At 43.2% G+C, this 20,940-nt stretch overlaps 1 protein-coding gene across 1 annotated transcript in view; it reads right to left on the minus strand.

Annotated features, from left to right (window-relative positions):
• LOC146004342 (tubulin alpha chain-like) overlaps nt 1-20,940 on the minus strand; it is a 47,293-nt gene that overhangs the window by 3,343 nt on the left and 23,010 nt on the right. The gene's annotated exons all lie outside the window — the stretch shown is intronic.

Here is a 20,940-nt window from a genome sequence, read left to right on the forward strand (position 1 = left end):
TGCTCCAGAGATGTACGGGACAGAATGTAGCTTAACATTTGAGGGAAAAGTTGAAGTTCTAAGAGAAGTGAAAAGAGGTGTGAGGATGAAAGGTGACATCGCTAACGACTTGCTTCATGCAATAAATAACATTGAAGATTTTGTTAAGCGTGCAAAAGTAAACAAACAAAAATCACAAACTTTTTAAGATGACAACAGGTAGTTTCTTATGGAAAGAAAACAATATTATGGTATGTTAATGTCATTTGCACTCACAATACAGTAACACACGTTTTATGCGTTGTTCAACGTACTCACAATACCCGTCTGAATAGCTTTCAACATCAGCCAGCAACTTGAGGGGATTTTAAAGAAAGTCTAATACGTTCTTTCGAGGGGCAGATGTCTGACTGCCGTGGGCCATTGGTTACCGGAGTGTGGAGTAGAGGAGCCGAAGCATTTTGTCCATCGTTGTCTTTCTTTCCAGATAATCGCTGGGCCGCAGACAAGTATTTTTTGAACTTAAGCTGGCATGTTGATCCAATGATAGAGCGAGAGGTGCTCCCAGGTCCACATCTAAATTGCACCACGTCTAAGGCCAGTCCATAAGATAGTGTCCATGGCACATTTTTTGAGGTATCTGTCTATTCCCGTTACATCCACCAACTTCTAGAAGTTCTGGAAAAAAATTTATCTTGGTATTTCCGTCGTGACGACCAGTTTCCCCCTTACTTTCGTTCATCTACAACGATACCTAATTCCTTCTTCAGCTTGGCTTGTGTCTAATGCTTTTTTTTCCCCATCGATTATTTGTTTGCCTTTCAACGCACCTGCCATTCTATGGTCTCCATGCAGTTCCATGAAGTGTATCCTCGCATGCAACATGGAGAGGCCAAACCGAAATGTGTCCAGATTTTTCTTCCTTCTAAAATCGATTTACTTTCGTATTTTTCGGAGTCGTACCGCACACATACCACTTTTGTGTAGATCTGCTCTAAGTAAGCGTGTTGCACACTAGAGTACTGCAACGAGCGTTTTTAGCTCGAGCGGCATATAGTTCGAACAGGCAACGCTATATGGCACACAGTAGACGTATTTCCGTAATTTGTCTATGGTAGTGGGTCCTCGAATATGGATCTTGAAGTAAAAGACGAAGTGAAATTGAAAATAAGTGAACATAGTCATCATCTCCATGTTAAAATACAGTTTTGTGTATCTTACCGAGATATGTGAAAATGAAATACATGATTATAGGCTGAAACTGCTTAGGCTGACATTTTATGTTTCTACGATTATTGTCACATTGAAATGATGTTCGATTGAATGTTGTAACTGCAATTTTTATTATTTGGCAGAATATGATTATCCTCTCCGTAAGGTATTTGTTGCACTGTGATACGATATTTGTAATTGCTTAGGCAGGTCTGTCAGTATGTGCATCCATTTTACGTTTCAGTCTGTAGATATTGTATACTTTCATGGGTGCTGTATTTAAGTCTTACATAATAATATAGGGAATTATTATTTAGAATTGTAATTGCGTAGAGTGGTTTCTTTCCATGTACGTGTTTTAGGTTGACAGTGCTGTTTATTAGGCTCTGAAATACGGGACGTTTCCAATCTTTCCACTACGAGTGCGATACGATCGAGCGTGGGAGATTCGAACGAGTTTGAGCGAGCGAAAGTTGCCCGATATGCAGTAATGTAATTACATACCTTTCTGTGAGAGCCGTGGTTTTATTTTTTAATTGAAGCCTGATCGGCCAGCAAAATCTTGTCACTGAAGGTCAAGGATTTTGTCGAACAGCAACTTTTCCTAGTTTCTTATGCCATATACAGGGTGTTTCTAAAGGTCGTTTACAACGCTTGGGAGGTGATTCCTCACACGAAAACAAGCAAAAAGTCTAAGTTCATTTTTTACGACTGAGGCTTCGTTTCCGAGATAGGAGCCTCGCAAAAGGTGACAAAGTGAACGTCACACCTGACTGGGACGAATACTATAACAGATAGAGAGGCGGTTCCAAGGGAATCATAAAGGAATCGTATGTACTCAGTCCGGAAGTCACTATGAAAAGTTCACTGCACGCATGCGCAATGGAGTCCTCAAAGGAATTGGGGATTTCCAGCAAGAACAATACATGGAAAGGGTATGTAACGCAGCAAGAAAGACCGTGACAATGAGAAATGCGTTAAAGACAACACATCCCGACCTCAAACATCAAAACATGAGCACGGAACACAAAATCCGAAAAGTTGAGCACGGTTGCATACCCCAGTTACACGCGAGGAATGAACGAATCATGTCATGTGGCATACGAGAGACACACTACTCCACCAGGAGGAGGGAAAGAAAAACACAATATCAGATGATTGCGACAACGTGTATTTTTACACGCGACAACTACGTAATATCCCCCCACACACAACAAACAACAAATGCTACAATATCTTACGCACAGACAGTCCTGTCACTGTACACCAACTGAAGATGTCACTTTCACCACACAAAGGGGGTGGGGAGCAATACCAAGAGTGTTCTCACTGAGATTGCCGAGGATAATAATCAAAGACGGTTTTCAAAATGTCTGCCGTTTACTTCTACGCAGAGATGACAGCGACGAATCAAGGATTGTCGAGTACGAGCAAACAAGCCAGGTGTATCTGCGACGTTGATGCGAGCAACGAGGTCCTCAGCTGATGTGACAGGTGTGTCGTATACGAGGGTTTTCATTTCTCCCCAGAAGAAAAAATCGAGAGGGTTGAGATCTGGCGACCTCGGTGGCCAAGGCACAGGCTCATCCCTACCAATGAACGTATTGCGAAACACGTCATGCAGGAAATGTCGTACATTACAATCGAAATGAGCTGGTGCACCATCGTGTTGGTACCACATTTCTTGCCAAAGGTACGGTCTCCAACAGTTCAGGCAGAACCTCACTAAGAAATGCATGATACGTGCGACCATTCAGGCGAACAGGGAGAATGTATGGTCCAATTAAATGATCATGTACTATCCCGCACCACACATTCACTGAAAACCTGTGCTGGTGATGGGCCACAAAAAGTGCATGTGGGTTGTCAAAGTCCCATACATAACTGTTTCTACTATTGAAGACATCCATCCTGGTGAAAATGGCTTCATCTGTCCACAATACGTTTGCCCCGAAGTGAGGGTTTGTGTCCAGCTGATGCAACAACCATTGGCAAAACTCCATACGAGGGCGAAAGTCACGAGGTAACCGTTCTTGTACTTTCTGCAGTTTAAAAGGGTGCATTCCTTCCTCTGACAACACTCGCCACAAATTCGCAAGAGACGTGTTTCGTGCCCGAGCGAGCACTCGCGTACTGGTGCCAGGATGTTCTGCGACCGCTGTTAACACATCTTCTGCAAACTGATGTGTGCGTACACTTCGGGGTCTTCCAACTTCTTGCCGCGGTGGTAACACTGACCCTGTTTCACGCAGTCGACTGTCCACTACCTGAAAGAAGGTGTGAGACGGTAAACGTCTATGTGGAAAGCGTTCTCCATAAGACGCCTTGCCTCACGGCTATTACCACGTGCCTCCCCATACATGAGATGCATGTCTGCTAGCTGCTGGGTCGTATACGCAGCCATCTGTGTAATAGGGAGCTGGAACTGCAAAGTATTGTTAGTAGGTGAAACAGGCGATTCTAGGCCTGTCCTTTGACCTACTTTCTCGCCTTAATGGATTTTTCTCGTAAGGCATGAGCAGTGTTGCCAACTCCTCACTCGAAAAATCACCAAGGTTTTTGTTTTACGCACTAAACTAACCTACAATGAGAGAAAAATGGACAGAAAAAAGCTCTGGCATCACTTTTTAAGCTATTTTTTATGCTAACTCGTTTTTTGACCTACTTTTCGTAGTAGTAGGAACCCAACGTTCTGGCTGCGCCTTTTGACCTACTTTTCGCGCGCAGTGTTGCCAGCTCCTCACTCGAAAAAATCACCAAGGTTTTTGTTTTTGGGTCTAAGCTAACCTAAAGCAAGGAGGTGGCAACCTTGCTTGAGGTATTTTCTCGCAGTGTTGCCAACTCCTCACTCGAAAAAATCACCAAGGTTTTTTTTTTTGGTCTAACCTAGCCTAAAGCAAGGAGCTGACAACCTTGCTTGAGGCTTGCCTTACAGTGCATAAAGCAAGGTTGCCAACCCACTGGTACTTTTGCCATAGCCTTTTACAAGAAAAAAAAAGAGAAAGGGAAGAGTTAAACAACCGACAGCTTACCCACAGCCTTTTTTGGTCTAACCTAACCTAAAGCAAGGAGCTGGCAACTTTGCTTGTGCAATCAACCCGGTTGACCGCCCTCAAGTAAAAATCAGCGTTGCCAACTCCTCACTCGAAAAAAAAATCACCAAGATTTTTTTTGGTCTAACCTAACCTAAAGCAAGGAGCTGGCAATTTTGCTTGTGCAATCAACCCGGTTGACCGCCCTCAAGTCGAGATCAGCGTTGCCAACTCCTCACGAAAAAAATCACCAAGATTTTTTTTGGTCTAACCTAACCTAAAGCAAGGAGGTGGCAACTTTGCTTGAGGCTTGCCTTACACTGCATAAAGCAATTTTTGCCAACCTGCACACACTGGGCAAGGAGAGCCGGCACTGCCGTAAAAGAGAGAGAGATGGGTGGATGGTAATATAGTATGTGTGTGCGTGTGTGCGTATAATATGTAGCATTATTAACTAGAGTGTGTTGGCAATTTACTTACAACTAAGAAAAAATAGAGATGGCAACGTTGGTGTAAGATGAAGAGAGAGAGAGAGAGAGACCCATTGGCTGGCAACAGTAACGAGCGAATGCGCCATATCGTAATTATCCAACTCCGTATATCGTGACCTTTGTAAACCTCTCTCGGGGGAACGATGTGCCACACACACGCGCGTGCGCGCCTGTATTGTGACGCGAGCGAACAAACAAATAATAATTGTTGTTTTTAGGATACCTGGCCCCCTATAACCTCGCGAGGGTGCGTGGTGCCCAACACAGTTCTAATGGCCACGGCTAACAAAGTCATGCCTCTGTAGAGTTTCACGTGTTTTTTTTTTCTCAAACTTCTATGAAACTCTACAGAGGACCTCCGTAATGCATGCAACGTGTACTAACAACTCTAGTGTTATTTGATGTTGTGATATTTTTAGATATAGAGTTTTATTGTGAGATATAGATAAAAATAATTATGTTTATTATAATATTTTCTTGATGAAGATGGAGAATATGTGTGTGTTACAAATAAAGTTGCATGCTTTTTTTCTAGTGTGTGTGTATGTGTTTTTGATGTTCGACAGCATCTGAAACGATAAAAAAAGAAATTTTATTGTTAATTTTCACGTGTAAAAACAACAACAAATTTTGTGCAAATTCTGATTGTCTCGTGCTATAGTGCAAAAAAAGATATTGTAACTGATAACTAATGAAATTGACATTTGTAACTGATCTGAACTAGTGAAATTTGTATTGTGCTATTGTAACTGATTGTGCTAGTGCAGAAAATTTCTTATTGTGCAAGAAAAGATGTAAAAAACTTGTTAAAACTGCTCTGTGACCCTCTCGTTCTTCACGTCGTAGGCGAAGGACTTCTCTGCAATCAGGATGACACTGCATAGGGTATCCTCGGGCAGCGCGTCGTGGAACTCGCAGACGACCTTGATGTTGGTTCGATCGTTGACCACAACCTTCTTCCTCTTAGATGTGTTGATGACGAACATCGGCCTGCGGATTTTGAATTCGCTGGGGGTGTAGTACATGTCCACACTTCCCTCGGTCACGCGTTTGTAAGCCGTGTAAGCTTCGTAAAGTTTTAGGTAATCATCTTTGGTTATGTCCAGGTTGTAATTTTCGCGCGGGAACACTTCGTTGCGTTCATTCTTGAGATAAACGTTCTTGATCTTGCAGTCGTCGAATTTGCTGGAATCCTTTTCCTGATTGTTGTCCCTCCCGGTCTGAAAGAGCACCACGACGAAATCTGGCATGTCGAACTGTATGTTGTTGAACTGAGTCGTCACGTCGAATTCCATGTGACTTCCCGACGCCATCTTCTGCACGCACTGGTAACCGTGAAAGTGAATCGGCACCTGCGGACTTTTCAAGATCTCCGCTTTGTACTTGAGGGCGTAGTTCGTTTCGTATTCCACTACCGACATTCTCAATTCCATGCTCCGGATGACGCACTTGGCTGCTTCGGGTAAAGTGTTGGCTATCGGCGTGCCGTCGGCGTTTAAGTTGGTGTATCGCATCAGTGCGTCGTTGTCGTTGGCTGCTCTTCGAAAGGTGACGCGCAGTCCCCCCTTCCACATGATCTCCTTGTAGTCCGAGAAGAAACCAGGCAGCAGACGCATGGGAAAGAGTACCGTGTGACTTGTCGTTGATATTTTGGTCCCGGCTTCGAATCCTCCGGCCTGATAGTATGCCGCGTCCGTTTTGGATAATTTCAACGTTCCCACTGCCGTCGACGTGATGCCTGGATAATCTATTCTGTCGATGACGGTGTTGTGTTTCCTCACCTCCACCTGCGAGAACAGGTGAGGCACGAAGTTGTCCACGAGTATTAAGTTTGCTGCTGCGGGAAACGCGTCTCCGCTTTCCTTCTTCACCACGTCGAATTGAAGGTAGAGGTCCGCTCTGTGAGGATGAACGAACCCATCCCCTACGTCCACGTCGTATTCGATCTCCCTGTTCGCTTCGTTGAGATTGGCGAACGTGCGACGGTTGGGAGGGAAAGATTGCAATTCGTAACTTTCGATTTGCTCCATTTTTTTTTACTATGTGTGTTATTTATTATACGTTGATCTTCACGATGGCAGTGGTTGTTGCACCTGCGAAATCCACCACCTCTCCTTTCTCGTTCGTCACCACCAACTCTATGTCGTCTATGCGGTTGCGACATACTGGAAAATAGATCGGCGAAGAGGGTGTGTAGATGATCGGTTCCATGAACTCGGAACTTGGTTTGAACGTGGCTATGATTCCCGTCTGCTTGTGACTTCCCAGTAATCCGTCCGAGGATTTCGTGATCATGCCTTCCGCCACGTTGCAGTGTACGTTCAGAGTTTCGATGGCTAGAAATTTAGGAATATTGACTGCCGTGTGCTTGATGCCAGCTTCGAGTTTGGTGTCATTCTCGAAACCTAAAAGTTCTCCCATGGTGCCCAGGTCCACGGTCTCCGTCGCGGATAGGATTTCTACTCTGTGCGTGACCGAATTTTGAGAAAGGTATGTGCCTTTGGGTAATTGAGCTTGCAAAGTGGAAAGATTGTATTGTCCTGGCGTGACGACGATGTGTTCGCTTCCGACGCTAATTTTGTTGTTGTGCTGCGTAACGTTAGGTATGAGGTACATGCTGTAGAATGCACGCAGAGCCACGGATTTAGGATAGACGATGTCGTCGTGCAGCGTGAGTTTCAAGATTGAAGATTCGCTCGTGAGATGGAACACGCCCATCCTAGTGATGCTGTTTGAGGTTCCACAATGCTTTCTGGAAATCCTCGATCGTAGGGTTATTTATTTTAGAGAGAAACGCGAGCATGGAGAGGCAGAGATGACCGCAGTTCACGTCTCCGAAATCTTGAATGCGTTCGTCGTTGTAGTATATAGAGGTTTTGTTCGTTTTCAGATAATGAATTAAATTTGTAGGTGGAACACCTCCGAAAGAATCGAAAACGAATGCTTTATCATCATTTTTGTGGTAACATATCCAATGCGTGCCTGGATTTTCTTGACCGTCCAAGTTGACTACTCCGCATTCTCTTCTTTTAACGCTTGAAGGTAACGAGTCGGACATGAAAACTCCTCTGAAGTGTTTGATTCGTAACGGTTCGATCAGAGATTCAATGTCTCGGTTGGTGAGTGCTGCTGTTTCTTTTTTTTAAACTTTTTCATCACGCCCTTCCCCTTCTTCTCCATGGCCAGATTATGACGTTTCTGTTCTTCCAACTCGGCCTTGTTCTTTTTCGAGTCGATGACGGTTTTTAGCGATGGCGGCGCTTCCGCCGGCCAAACTTCCAACGGCCCCCAATGCTGCCAGGATGGCCGGGATGCTGAATATGAAACCTCCGATCTTTTGCTGTTTCCGCGAACGCGGCAATCTTTTCAATTGAGGTGTGCTGAGCAGCAATTTCATTCCATGTCCTTTCGACAAGCAAGAACGTTTCTTCTCACGTTGTTTCTTGGTGAGTAACCCATCGAGGGCACCTAGATTTTTTAGATTGGAGTATGGTATCTGGTACACGACACCCTTGGGCTTCATGTTGATGCTCTATGTGTTATTTTCACGGTATGTTATTTATATATATATTCTGAGATTTTTTCTTGTGTAGTTTTTTTACGGTATGTTATTTATATATTTTCAAGGCCTTGCAGTCGTTACACAAATTCTATTACGTGCTTCGTTTTCTTGCCAAGAAGTTCCTTTGTCCCCTTGTACACGATTCGAGTTTTGTTCTCGATTAAAATAGATAGCTTCTCGTCGGATAACATGTTAGCGTATCGATCTGGTAAAAATAGACTGTATTGTGCGTTGAGCAACAGGCGTACCTTGGGACCATACTGGGTAGAAACGATTGAACCGGAAGTTATCGTGTAAGGTTTGTCGACTTCCAATTCCTGAATTTTTACATACTCGACTGACAAATTTAGCATTTGTTTTAATGCTTGGAGATCACTTATTTTTTCAGTCGTCATATCAAAAAAAATTTCAAAGTGTTAGAGAGAAATTTAATTGTTTTTTCACGATGCGTGTTATTTATATATACCGAAGATTATTTATTTATATATCAAGTTTTTTTTGACACGTATATATATTATTATTTTTAACAGAGGAAGAAAGTCCGTGCTTCGGAAAACGCGATGATGTGCGTGATGATATCTTCTGTCTCCTGCTTAGACTTGCGCCAATCATCAGTATATCGTCTTCTTCCCTGCCTTGCCTCGTGCAATTCGTCCAACCTTTTGTTTAATTTTTCCCCTGCAGCCGAAAGCAGAATGTTGAGATCACCACACCTCAGGCCGCTGATCTCCCGAAGATGGTCCTTGAGAACCATTTCACAAGGGATGCGAAATTCCGGCGTTGTTTTTGCCATGATTACAAGTTTATTAACATCTCCGTTTACTACTTTTTTGAATATTTTAGATAGTAGCTCGGGTGGCAAATCAGTTATACGAGACATGTTGTTATTATTATTATTTTTTACTCTATGTTATTTATATACCCCACCCCAATTTTTGTTTCGTGTTCATGGCGATGGTGGTACCCAGTGCGGCGACCCGTTCACCCAGCGATGCGTCTCTGCTGACGAACCTTTCGAAAGCTGCGTGCTCTAACTTTCTGTCTGCTTCGTGACGTGCGTCCAGATCCGTCTGCGTGGTGTTGTAGGCGATGTCGTGATCTTTGCATGCCGCGTCCAACGGATTCACACCCTTGTCTCCTCTCTCCAATCTTTTCTCGAGTTTGGTACCCGGCCCGCAGTACTGGTAGCCAGGTAAATGCATCTCGAAAGGTAACTTGTTGATGATGTCGTTCACGAGTCCCTTTCCTTCGGCCACGTTCCAGAATCTCGGAGGTAGCGTGTTGATGATTTTGATCAGGTAACCTATGCCCTTGTCGTCGTTCACGATGAAGTTGGAAAGTTTCGTGCTGATCATGTCCACGATGCCAACCTTCTCGTTGTAGAAATTACGGTTGCCTGCATTCTCTTCGCCGGCTATCACCAACAATCGGTCCACGAGCTTCCTCACGTCGTCCACCCAAACGAATTCTTTGGGTAACGTGTTGTAGCGTTTGACGCCGCTGCCTGTTTTGACCTGGTTCCAAATCGGTTTGATGAGATTCCTGTACTTCTCGCCGCTGCTCGATTTCACCCTATTCTGCGAGGCGTCGTTGTTCTGGTACAAGGCGTCCGTCATGATCAAAATTTCCTTGTAACTCTGGTAATCTTCGTCGGTGTAATCTTTCGGCTGCTTTTGGCAACGAGTTCCCACAGTCCCACCGTACCCGGATACCTGTTCCAACTATCCTTGTCGCCTAAATTAACTTTAATATCGTTGCCTTCGAAGGTCACCTTCGATTTCCCAATCTTCCACACCACACCACCGCCTTCGTTGGTTTCCATGCTAGGATACAATCCGAACACTTCATCCTTGTCGAATTTCCCCGTACTCAGGTAGTCTCGTGCCAAAGGCCCCAACTCGATTTTATCCGAAGAGGACGTGCTACCAATGGCTCGACGTCGTGCCGGTGCATCCTTCAGTTCGAACGGCGTCGAAGGAATGCTCGAAATGGGCGTGGGTACAGCATAACTTTTAGCTGCGGGCGGCACGAGTTCGTTGATCAAATTTTTATTTTGTTCCGTGACACTTTTAATTTCTTTACCTAGACCGCTGATGGCATCGATCACAGGTTGATCCTGACGTTTCTTCTCTTCGTAGAATCCGCGATTCTCGGATTTCCAACCTTTGAAGCGTTTCGCGAGGTAATCGCGAAGCTTGAGATTTTCGTCTTCGATTTTTCGTTTCGTCATGACGTTATTTATATACGTCGTTTCTCACAACGTTGCAACGTTTAGAAAGTCGTTGATTTTGTTTCTGTATTTTCCGTCGTTGGGTTTCCTCGTCATGTCGATCGTCGCGAATCCGAAATCGTCACCGTTCCAGCAAGTAGAGCAGCAGCCTTCCGAAAATTGATTGTAGTTCATGTCTCCGCCTACGTAGTCATCGTACGCGTGCTTGAGGTTGGTGTGATCTTGACGAAACAAACATATAAAATTAGCGTTGTCGCGTACTAACTGTTTTGGAATTTTGGAAAACGTTTGAGCTAGGTAAAAACAATCCATTCCTTTGTGACGACCTTGCGTGAAAAAGTTGCGAATTTCATTTTGATTTTCCAGGATGGCGTCGTCGAACACGACGACTGAATTTTCACGACAATCGTCGAGTGGTTTTATTTCCGAGGCGAACGTTGCAATGTCCAGACCATCGTACAGTTTCATCAGTTGCTGGTATTTGGATTGCTCCAAACTTTTCGAGAACACGTACAGGTGCCTGTTCTTCCAATCTAACCAATTCGGTGCGAGGAGAAAATTGTCCACGAGCAGTGTCGTTTTCCCACACCCCGAAGGACCTACGATCAGACAGCGGATGCTGTCGGGAAGCAACTTGCCGTTCTTTTTCTTTCTCGTTTGACTTTCCGGATCCGGTAGACGCTTCACCACATTCCACGTACTCACAAGATCACTTCGTTCGCGTCGATCCAACTCTTTTCCGGAAGTCCCAGCCATTTGACAAACAGTTTGTCACCTTTCCTACGCAATACTTTCTCGATGAGGTACGTGTCGGGGTGTTTCGTTTCAGAGAGTTCCTCTTCGTAAAATCTTCCTTTCAAAATCTCGCCGCTACTATCTTCTATTATATACGTGTGTCGGTTTCCGGGTAGAACTCGAACCACCGTAAAGAGTTCCGTGCTCCAATTTTTTGTGAATCCCTTCTCGAAGGTGCGTTTGAATTTGCTGATCCTCACCCGGTCTCCAATTTTGTATTTAGCTTTCTTTGTCGTGGGTGTGTACTTTGGACAGTAAACGGTAGAAATTAAACGCTGCTCGTCAGACTTGGTAACGTCACCTGGCTTCATGCCTATCGTTCTGTGCACCGTGTGATTATAGGTGTCGACGAGTTCCGGCAGGATGTCGACCCATTTGTAATTTCCCCGAAGCGTGAATTGTTTCCACATGTGTGTTTTCAAGGTTCGATTGAATCTTTCCACGATGCTGGCTTTGATGTGACTGAAGGTCGAATAATGTTGAATGCCATGTTTTTGAATAAACTTTTGGAATACGGAGTTGTAAAATTCTTTACCGTTGTCCGTTTGCAGAAAGCGTGGTCGTCTGCCGCCGCTTTCGCGAAAAATTAATTTGAATGCTTCCGTGACGCACGTTCCCGTTTTCGCCTTCAAAGGCAGAGCCCATGCGAATTTCGAAAACGTGTCTATGACGGTGAGAAGGTACTTGTTGCCCTTGTTCAATTTATGTACGTTTTTCAAATTGCCGCTGCTCATCTCCACGAGGTCGCTTTGCCAGAGGTCGTCGATGCCCTTGGTTACCACAGCCAAACGTTCGTAGTTACGGCGTGCAGGTTTATGCAATTCTTCGACGATGGCTTGCCTAGACATTTTTTTAGAGATTACGTTTGAAGAGAAGCACAAGCGTGATGGGATTCAAAGAGGGTGGCACTTCGCTTGTGTTTTGAATGATCAGCTTATCGCCGGCACTCACGTCGAAAACGGTGAGATCTTCGTCTTCGTGTATTTCATATATGTTGCGCGTTTCGTTCCAACGTGCCAGAGGAATGTTTCCTGCTTTCTGGACACCACGATTCGATATCAAGGTCATGGTGGGAACGCTAGCTTTTCTACCGTGAGACCAGTACGAAAATTCATTTATCTGAATCGTGCCATCGAGGAGAAACTTGTAGTACGGATGATAAGGATGCAACATGTACAGTTTGTTACCTTCGACGAACGTGGAGATTCTCTGTTGATTGGGTACGCTGTTGATTTCGATGGCTTGCAGAGAATGCAGTTTAGCGAATTTAGTGTCGACGCTAACGAGGTTGCTGTGAAGCTGTCCCAGTGTATTTTGTACGGGCAACAAATGCTCGATTATGGTATCCGTTACTGTAGAAAATGACGGTTTGATTTTCACTTCCACGTTTAACTGCTTGAAGTTTTCGTTCAGTTCTTGCAACTTGGAACCGAAAGAGGTCAGCGTCGATTCCTGCGTGGATTCCAGCACTCCAACTTGATCTCTGATGTTGACGACAATACTCTGAAGGTTCTCGACTTGATTCAATTTCGAACTTTTCTCGGTAAGATCGTTCACGATGCTTCGCATCTCGGTAAACTGCATGTGAAGATCGGCGACGCTCTGCGAAGTGGGCAGCGTCGACACCAGCGAAGCAAGTTCGTCTCGAATCTGTTCCACGTTCGCCGTTTCCGTTTCTAGTCGTTTCAGCATTCGAGATATGTTCCTTTTCAAAGCGTGCAATTCTTTGGAGGTGGGGAGATTGGCCACTTTACTCTCGAGATCGCTCAACGAACTTTTGATGTCGCTCGATTCGGATAGTGCCGTCACGGCCGTTTTCAATTTTTCCAAATCTTCGCTCGAAGGTACGCTCGTCCGTAACGATTCCAAATCACCCTGTATGTTGTCGAGTACGTGATGAAAATGAGCAAGATTGGATTCGACGTTCAAATTTTCTAAATATTCAATCTTCTGCTGAACCGTGATTAACGTGTCCTGAATGCTCGTCAACGCGCTCGCTTCAGCGTGAATATTTTTAATTTCTTCGTTGATCAATTCCAAGGATGCCTGAAGCGTAGCGATGGTGGTTTGAATGTGTTCGAAATCTTGATAAGCCTCCAATTGAATTTTTATGTTCGCAACGCTCTTGCCGATGACCTGCAGTTCGTCCGACGATGGTAGGTTCGTCATGGTATCTTCCAAAGTCTGTAACTTGGATTTAATTTCTTCCAACGTGCCGGCGAATTCTTCTTGTAATTTGGAAACGACGACGTGCAAGCGTTCCGCATCAATATCCTTCACGACGGTTTGAAGTTCACAGAAATTCTTTTCGATTGCGGAAGTTCGTTCTTCGACTTCGAGTTTCAATTTTTCCAAATCTTCATTTTTCGATTGAAATTGCTGTAATTTGGCCAAATCATTTTGAAGCGAATCCACGCTCAACCGTATATTTTGAACGCTGTCGTAAGAAGGTACGTCGACGTAATTTTTTATGAGCGTTTTCAGTTCGGAATCGATTTTCAGAATAGGGTCGAGACATTGCGTTTGGAGCGTAGCGATTTCCGACTCTAAACTTTTGTTTAAGGTCTCCTGCAAAGCGATCAAATCGCTCCTCAACTTTTTAATTCGGACGTCCAACATGAGAATCTCTTCTGCGTGGTCTACACGCTTGGTGTTGCCGAAAATGTCGTTAGGCATTTTTGGTTAACGGTTATTTATAATAGGATAGACGATACGTAATTCTACGAAGAGAGGAATGAGTTTATCGTAATCTCCTAGGAGTTGAACGTAAAGATAATCTCCTGCAGAAACATCGTACGTAATGTTAGAAAGCATCTTGTCGTGCTTGATTCGAAAAATGTTCTTGCCGGTAGATATTTTGATTTCGCCTACGTTTTCCGGATTCACGGTGATTTGAAGTTTCCCACCGATCGGAATTTCGTAAAAATGTAAATTGTTGTTGAAGACGTAAAACATCTTGCCCACATCATCATCCAATTTCGTCCAAATACTGTTGAGATGAACAATCAGTAGACCATTGAGTTTAGTTAACATGGAAGGTAGATCTGTCGTCGTGCGGTGTACAGTCTCCATGTTGGTTTGTTTTCGAAAACCAAAGAGATTCATGCTGGTTATTTAAGAAAAAAATTGAGAACATATCTAATATAAACAACACCACAAATAGTAACTTCATCTATGGTAGATCATTTATGGTTTTGGGGTCTAATATAAATAACACCACAAATAGTAACTTCATCCATGGTAGATTATTTATGCTTGGGGGTCTAATATAAATAACACCACAAATAGTAACTTCATCTATGGTAGATCATTTATGGTTTCGGGGTCTAATATAAATAACACCACATAAAATGTGTGCAATTTAGTAACTTCATCTTTTTTTAGCAAAAAAATGGAGAAGAAGGAAGCGAAACGTGCATGCAACCAATGTGGGAAATATATATCCATTTCTCACTTGAGTAGACATCAGAAGAATGTGCATGGGGGAGGATCAAGTAAGAGAAAGCTCGATGTTGACGATCAAGCGCCACGAAAAAAGCAGAAAAGTACCGGCGAAAGTATTCGAAATATTTTAACCGAGGAGACTTTCCAATCTGAAGAAACATCTGATCTAAACAACTTTTTTCGCTCGGTCAAAAGCAAGTTAATTTCGTCTATCACCGAAGCTTTGTTGCAATGCTCGTTGAAAATCCACCTCATCGTTTCCGTCATTTACGAAAACGTGATAAAAGAGCGAGAAACTTTCCATCAGTACACTGGTGTAAAGAGCCTCCACGCCGCCGACGTCGATAAGGTGGATGCCATTTGCAACCAGATGTTTGACGCTTTGTTGAACAAGCACGAGACTTTCCAAAAACGTGGATCGGGTTGGACACTTTGCGGTTCGCCTCACACTTTAACTTTGAAGGTAGCACGATACAACCCGATGGGAGCATCCAGCTTCATCGATTTGCCTCCGGAAATAGCCAGTAAGAAAGCCATAATAAACATTCAAAATGAAGATAACAGATGCTTTTTGTGGTGCATCATCGCCGATCATCACCCAGCCAATAATGACAAACATTGTTTATACCACTACAACAAGCCAGAATATCTCTCAGAATTTGAAAAACCTATGGCTGGCATTAATTACCCTGTAAATCTACGAGACATTAGTAAATTTGAGGCACAGTACAAGACAGATAAAAACGAAAATATAGCAGTACACATCTTCGGATTAGACAAAAACAACACCATCTTCGTTCTCAGACACAGCAACATTAAAAGTAATCGCGTCATCAGATTACTCCTGATCGAAAATGATGATAATTATCATTACTGTCTAATCCAGAATCTTCCAAAATTAACAAGAAGTCAAATTACCACAGATCACCATAAAATTGGAGTATGCGACAGATGCCTGAGTATATTCTACGGTCAAGGAAAAAGGAATGCTGATGAAGAACTCCGAGATCATCATGAAATGTGCAGTAAACATTCGGCTACGACTATCAAAATGCCCTCTCGAGACATGACATTTTCCAACTACAAGGCGTTACTCTGGCATCCCGTGGTGATATGCGCCGACTTTGAAAGTTTCCAACTTCCACTCGCCACATGCGAACCGAATCCCAGCATATCGAGCACCACCGAAATTCTACATCACGAAGCCTGCGCTTTTGGATTGATGGTCAACAACACAGGCAATGTTATTTTACATCGCGGCAATGATGCTCCACAAAAATTTGTTCAAACCTTGAAACAGATGGCCATACAATTCGCTCCTCTACTAAGAGAAGACAAAGCAATGGAGCCTCTTACCCAGGAAGAGAAGGAAGCATACGACCTTGCCTCTCAGTGTGATGTGTGCGAAAGTAACTTCACCCTCGAAAATATCAAAGTTCGCCACCACAATCATCACACGGGAAAATATGTGGCCCCCCTGTGTAACAACTGTAATCTACAAATCAAGAAACCAAATTTTATTCCTGTATTCATTCACAATTTGGAGGGCTACGACGCCAAAATCTTCATAAAGGAGATGGGATGCGACGCTCAACCCATTAGCGTCCTAGCTCGCACCAACGAGAAATTCATTTCATTCAGCAAGAAGGTCGACGTTGGAAATGGCAATCACGTAGAAATTCGCTTCTTGGACTCCTACAACTTTCTGTCTTCGAGTTTGGCGACACTCGCGTCTCAACTCACCGACGATGATTTGGTCGCCACCAGGAAATATTTCGGCGACCAACATTTAGCACTGTTGAGACGCAAGGGTGTTTACCCGTACGAATATATGACGGATGCTTCCAAATTCTCAGAAACATCGTTACCACCGAGAGAAGCATTCTACAGTCGTCTTAGCGACACCTGTTGCACCGAAGAGGACTACCATCATGCTCACCTCGTCTGGTCTACATTATCTTGTCAAACCATGGCCGACTATCACGATCTGTATCTGAAACTGGATGTTACGCTATTGAGCGACCGTTTTCATCTCCATCGCTCGAGAGGAATGGCAGCATATGGTTTGGACCCCGCTTTCAGCTACACCACACCGGGTTATTCTTGGCAGGCGATGTTAAAATCTACGAAGGTGGAGATAGAACTCATCAAGGACGTCAATCAACTTTTGTTTGTCGAAGAAGCAAAACGCGGTGGAATCGTCCAGTGTCCCCTTCGATACATCAAGGCCAACAATCGATATGTCGCCGATTTCGATGCAGGGAAACCGACAAACTTCTTGGCATACTGGGACATGAACAACCTGTATGGTTATGCCATGTCCGAGCCTCTGCCCATCGGAGAATACAAATGGATGAGCGAGCAGGAACTTCAAGATTGTTTGGAATGGAGCGAAGATCATGAAAATGGATGTTTCCTGAAAGTAGATTTGGAATATCCTGCATCGCTTCATCGAGAACACCATGGATTTGCGATGGCACCTGTAACGGAAACGGCTCCGGAGAAAAAGCTGATGCTCACCTTCAAGAGCAAAAAGAATTACATGGTGCATTATCGTCTCCTACAATTCTACCTCCAGCATGGATTGGTTTTGAAGCGCGTGCACTCGGGATTGAAGTTTAGACAGACCAGGTGGCTAGCACCCTATATCGACGGCAACACTCAACGTCGAGCATCAGCTTCTTCTTCCGCAGACAAAGACCTATACAAATTAATGAACAACAGCATCTACGGCAAGAGCATGGAAGATGTGAGGAAAAGAAGAAATATCAACTTGGTCTCCGACCCGAAGAAAATAAACAAGCTCGTCGCTCAGCCCACGTACAAGAACTTCACGATACTGAGCGACACGTTGGTATTGATCGAAAGTGCTCTCCGCCACATAACATTCAACAAACCAATCGCCGTGGGAGTCGCAATCCTCGAGTTGTCGAAGCTGGCCATGTACAAGTTTCACTACGACATCATGAAACCACGCTATGGAGAGGCGATCGAGGTGGCATACACCGACACGGACAGCTTCGTGTACAACATCCACACCGATGATCTATACGAAGATCTAAAAAGCATGAGCCAGCATTTCGACTTCTCGAACTATCCAAAAGATCACGCTCTCTTCGACAACAGCCAGAAAATGACGATCGGGAAGATGAAGGATGAAGTCAACGGCCGCATCATCACAGAGTTTGCGGGTCTTCGAGCGAAAATGTATGCCGTGAAAATCCAGGACGAGACCGAAATAAAAAAAGCAAAAGGGGTGGGGCGTTCGAGCACAAACAAACTGACCGTAGAACATTACAAGTCGTGCTTGTTCGACAAAAAAATCAAACGCATGACCGAACATCGGATCACAAGCACCATCGACCAGTTGCACACATCCACAATCAACAAAGTGGCGCTTGATCCCCACGACACCAAATTGAGGCTACTGGACTGCAACATCCACACCCGAGAATGGGGATGCCATGACGAGGAAGAAGCCTGCTCGCACCATTAGACTTCTTCATCAAAAAAGTATGTATTATTTCTTGTACCACTTTTTTTTTTTTTAAAAAAAACAATTATTCAGACTAATTTTTGCATTCACATTTTTTTATATTTTTCTATTATTTTTTTTAAAAAAAACAATCATTTCACACTAATTTTTGCATTCACACTTTTTTATATTTTTCTATCATATTATGTATACTATTTTTTGAGGATATTTTTTTATTTCTTTCAGATGCTGCACCCCCTACGGAAACTTTTTTAGTTCTTACACATTCCATTCTTAACCAAAAAATTTTTCTTCTCTTCAATCATAAAACACACACATTACACACGGAGGTCCTCTGTAGGGAGTCATGGGGGGGTTAAAAAAAAAGAACCCATGAAACTCTACAAAGGCATGGCTTTGTTAGCCGTGGCCATTAGAACTGTGTTGGGCACCACGCACCCCTGGCGGGATATTTTCCTTTTTTAGGGGCCAGGGATTTCCTTAACAAAAAATAAATTTTGATTATCACACACACACATTGTAGAAAATCACACCTGAGAGTTTTAAAAACAAAACATTGTGGCAGATTACGCTGAGAGTGCAAGGTCGTGGTAGATTACACTGAGGGACCTTACAGTAAAAGAAGACAGCCTTATAGGAAAATATCGTAAGTCATTTCAAATAAAGATCAAAAAACAATATTAGCAAGATTTGCAGAAGGTAAAAAATAGCTTAAAAAACTGATGCCAGAGCTTCTCTTCTGTCTAATTTTCTCTCATTGTAGGTTAGTTTAGCCCGTACAAAACAGATTACGCTGAGAGCAAAAGCCTATTAGCAGGTCGTAGTAGATTACACCGAGGGGGGCCTTACATTAAGAGGAGACAGCCTTATAGAAAAATATCGTAAGTCATTTCAAATGTGGGTCAAAAAACGATGTTAGCATAAAAGCAAGATTTGCAGAAGATAAAAAATAGCTTAAAAACTGATGCCAGAGCTTCTCTTCTGTCTAATTTTCTCTCATTGTAGGTTAGTTTAGCCCGTAAAACGGATTACGCTGAGAGCAAAAGCCTATTAGCAGGTCGTAGTAGATTACACTGAGGGGGGGGGGGTCTTACAGTAAAAAAAAGCAGCCTTATAGGAAAATATCGTAAGTCATTTCAAATGTGGGTCAAAAAACGATGTTAGCATAAAAGCAAGATTTGCAGAAGATAAAAAATAGCTTAAAAACTGATGCCAGAGCTTCTCTTCTGTCTAATTTTCTCTCATTGTAGGTTAGTTTAGCCCGTAAAACGGATTACGCTGAGAGCAAAAGCCTATTAGCAGGTCGTAGTAGATTACATTGAGGGGGGGGGGTCTTACAGTAAAAAAAAGCAGCCTTATAGGAAAATATCGTAAATCATTTCAAATGTGGGTCAAAAAACGATGTTAGCATAAAAGCAAGATTTGCAGAAGATAAAAAATAGCTTAAAAACTGATGCCAGAGCTTCTCTTCTGTCTAATTTTCTCTCATTGTAGGTTAGTTTAGCCCGTAAAACGGATTACGCTGAGAGCAAAAGCCTATTAGCAGGTCGTAGTAGATTACACTGAGGGGGGGGGGGTCTTACAGTAAAAAAAAGCAGCCTTATAGGAAAATATCGTAAGTCATTTCAAATGTGGGTCAAAAAACGATGTTAGCATAAAAGCAAGATTTGCAGAAGATAAAAAATAGCTTAAAAACTGATGCCAGAGCTTCTCTTCTGTCTAATTTTCTCTCATTGTAGGTTAGTTTAGCCCGTAAAACGGATTACGCTGAGAGCAAAAGCCTATTAGCAGGTCGTAGTAGATTACACTGAGGGGGGGGGGGTCTTACAGTAAAAAAAAGCAGCCTTATAGGAAAATATCGTAAGTCATTTCAAATGTGGGTCAAAAAACGATGTTAGCATAAAAGCAAGATTTGCAGAAGATAAAAAATAGCTTAAAAACTGATGCCAGAGCTTCTCTTCTGTCTAATTTTCTCTCATTGTAGGTTAGTTTAGCCCGTAAAACGGATTACGCTGAGAGCAAAAGCCTATTAGCAGGTCGTAGTAGATTACACTGAGGGGGGGGGGGTCTTACAGTAAAAAAAAGCAGCCTTATAGGAAAATATCGTAAGTCATTTCAAATGTGGGTCAAAAAACGATGTTAGCATAAAAGCAAGATTTGCAGAAGATAAAAAATAGCTTAAAAACTGATGCCAGAGCTCCTCTTCTGTCTAATTTTCTCTCATTGTAGGTTAGTTTAGCCCGTAAAACGGATTACGCTGAGAGCAAAAGCCTATTAGCAGGTCGTAGTAGATTACACTGAGGGGGGGGGGTCTTACAGTAAAAAAAAGCAGCCTTATAGGAAAATATCGTAAGTCATTTCAAATGTGGGTCAAAAAACGATGTTAGCATAAAAGCAAGATTTGCAGAAGATAAAAAATAGCTTAAAAACTGATGCCAGAGCTTCTCTTCTGTCTAATTTTCTCTCATTGTAGGTTAGTTTAGCCCGTAAAACGGATTACGCTGAGAGCAAAAGCCTATTAGCAGGTCGTAGTAGATTACACTGAGGGGGGGGGGGGGTCTTACAGTAAAAAAAAGCAGCCTTATAGGAAAATATCGTAAGTCATTTCAAATGTGGGTCAAAAAACGATGTTAGCATAAAAGCAAGATTTGCAGAAGATAAAAAATAGCTTAAAAACTGATGCCAGAGCTTCTCTTCTG

This window comes from Lepisma saccharinum, chromosome 21 (assembly GCF_977018435.1).
Source record: "Lepisma saccharinum chromosome 21, izLepSacc3.1, whole genome shotgun sequence".
Classification (NCBI taxonomy): Eukaryota; Metazoa; Arthropoda; class Insecta; order Zygentoma; family Lepismatidae; genus Lepisma; species Lepisma saccharinum.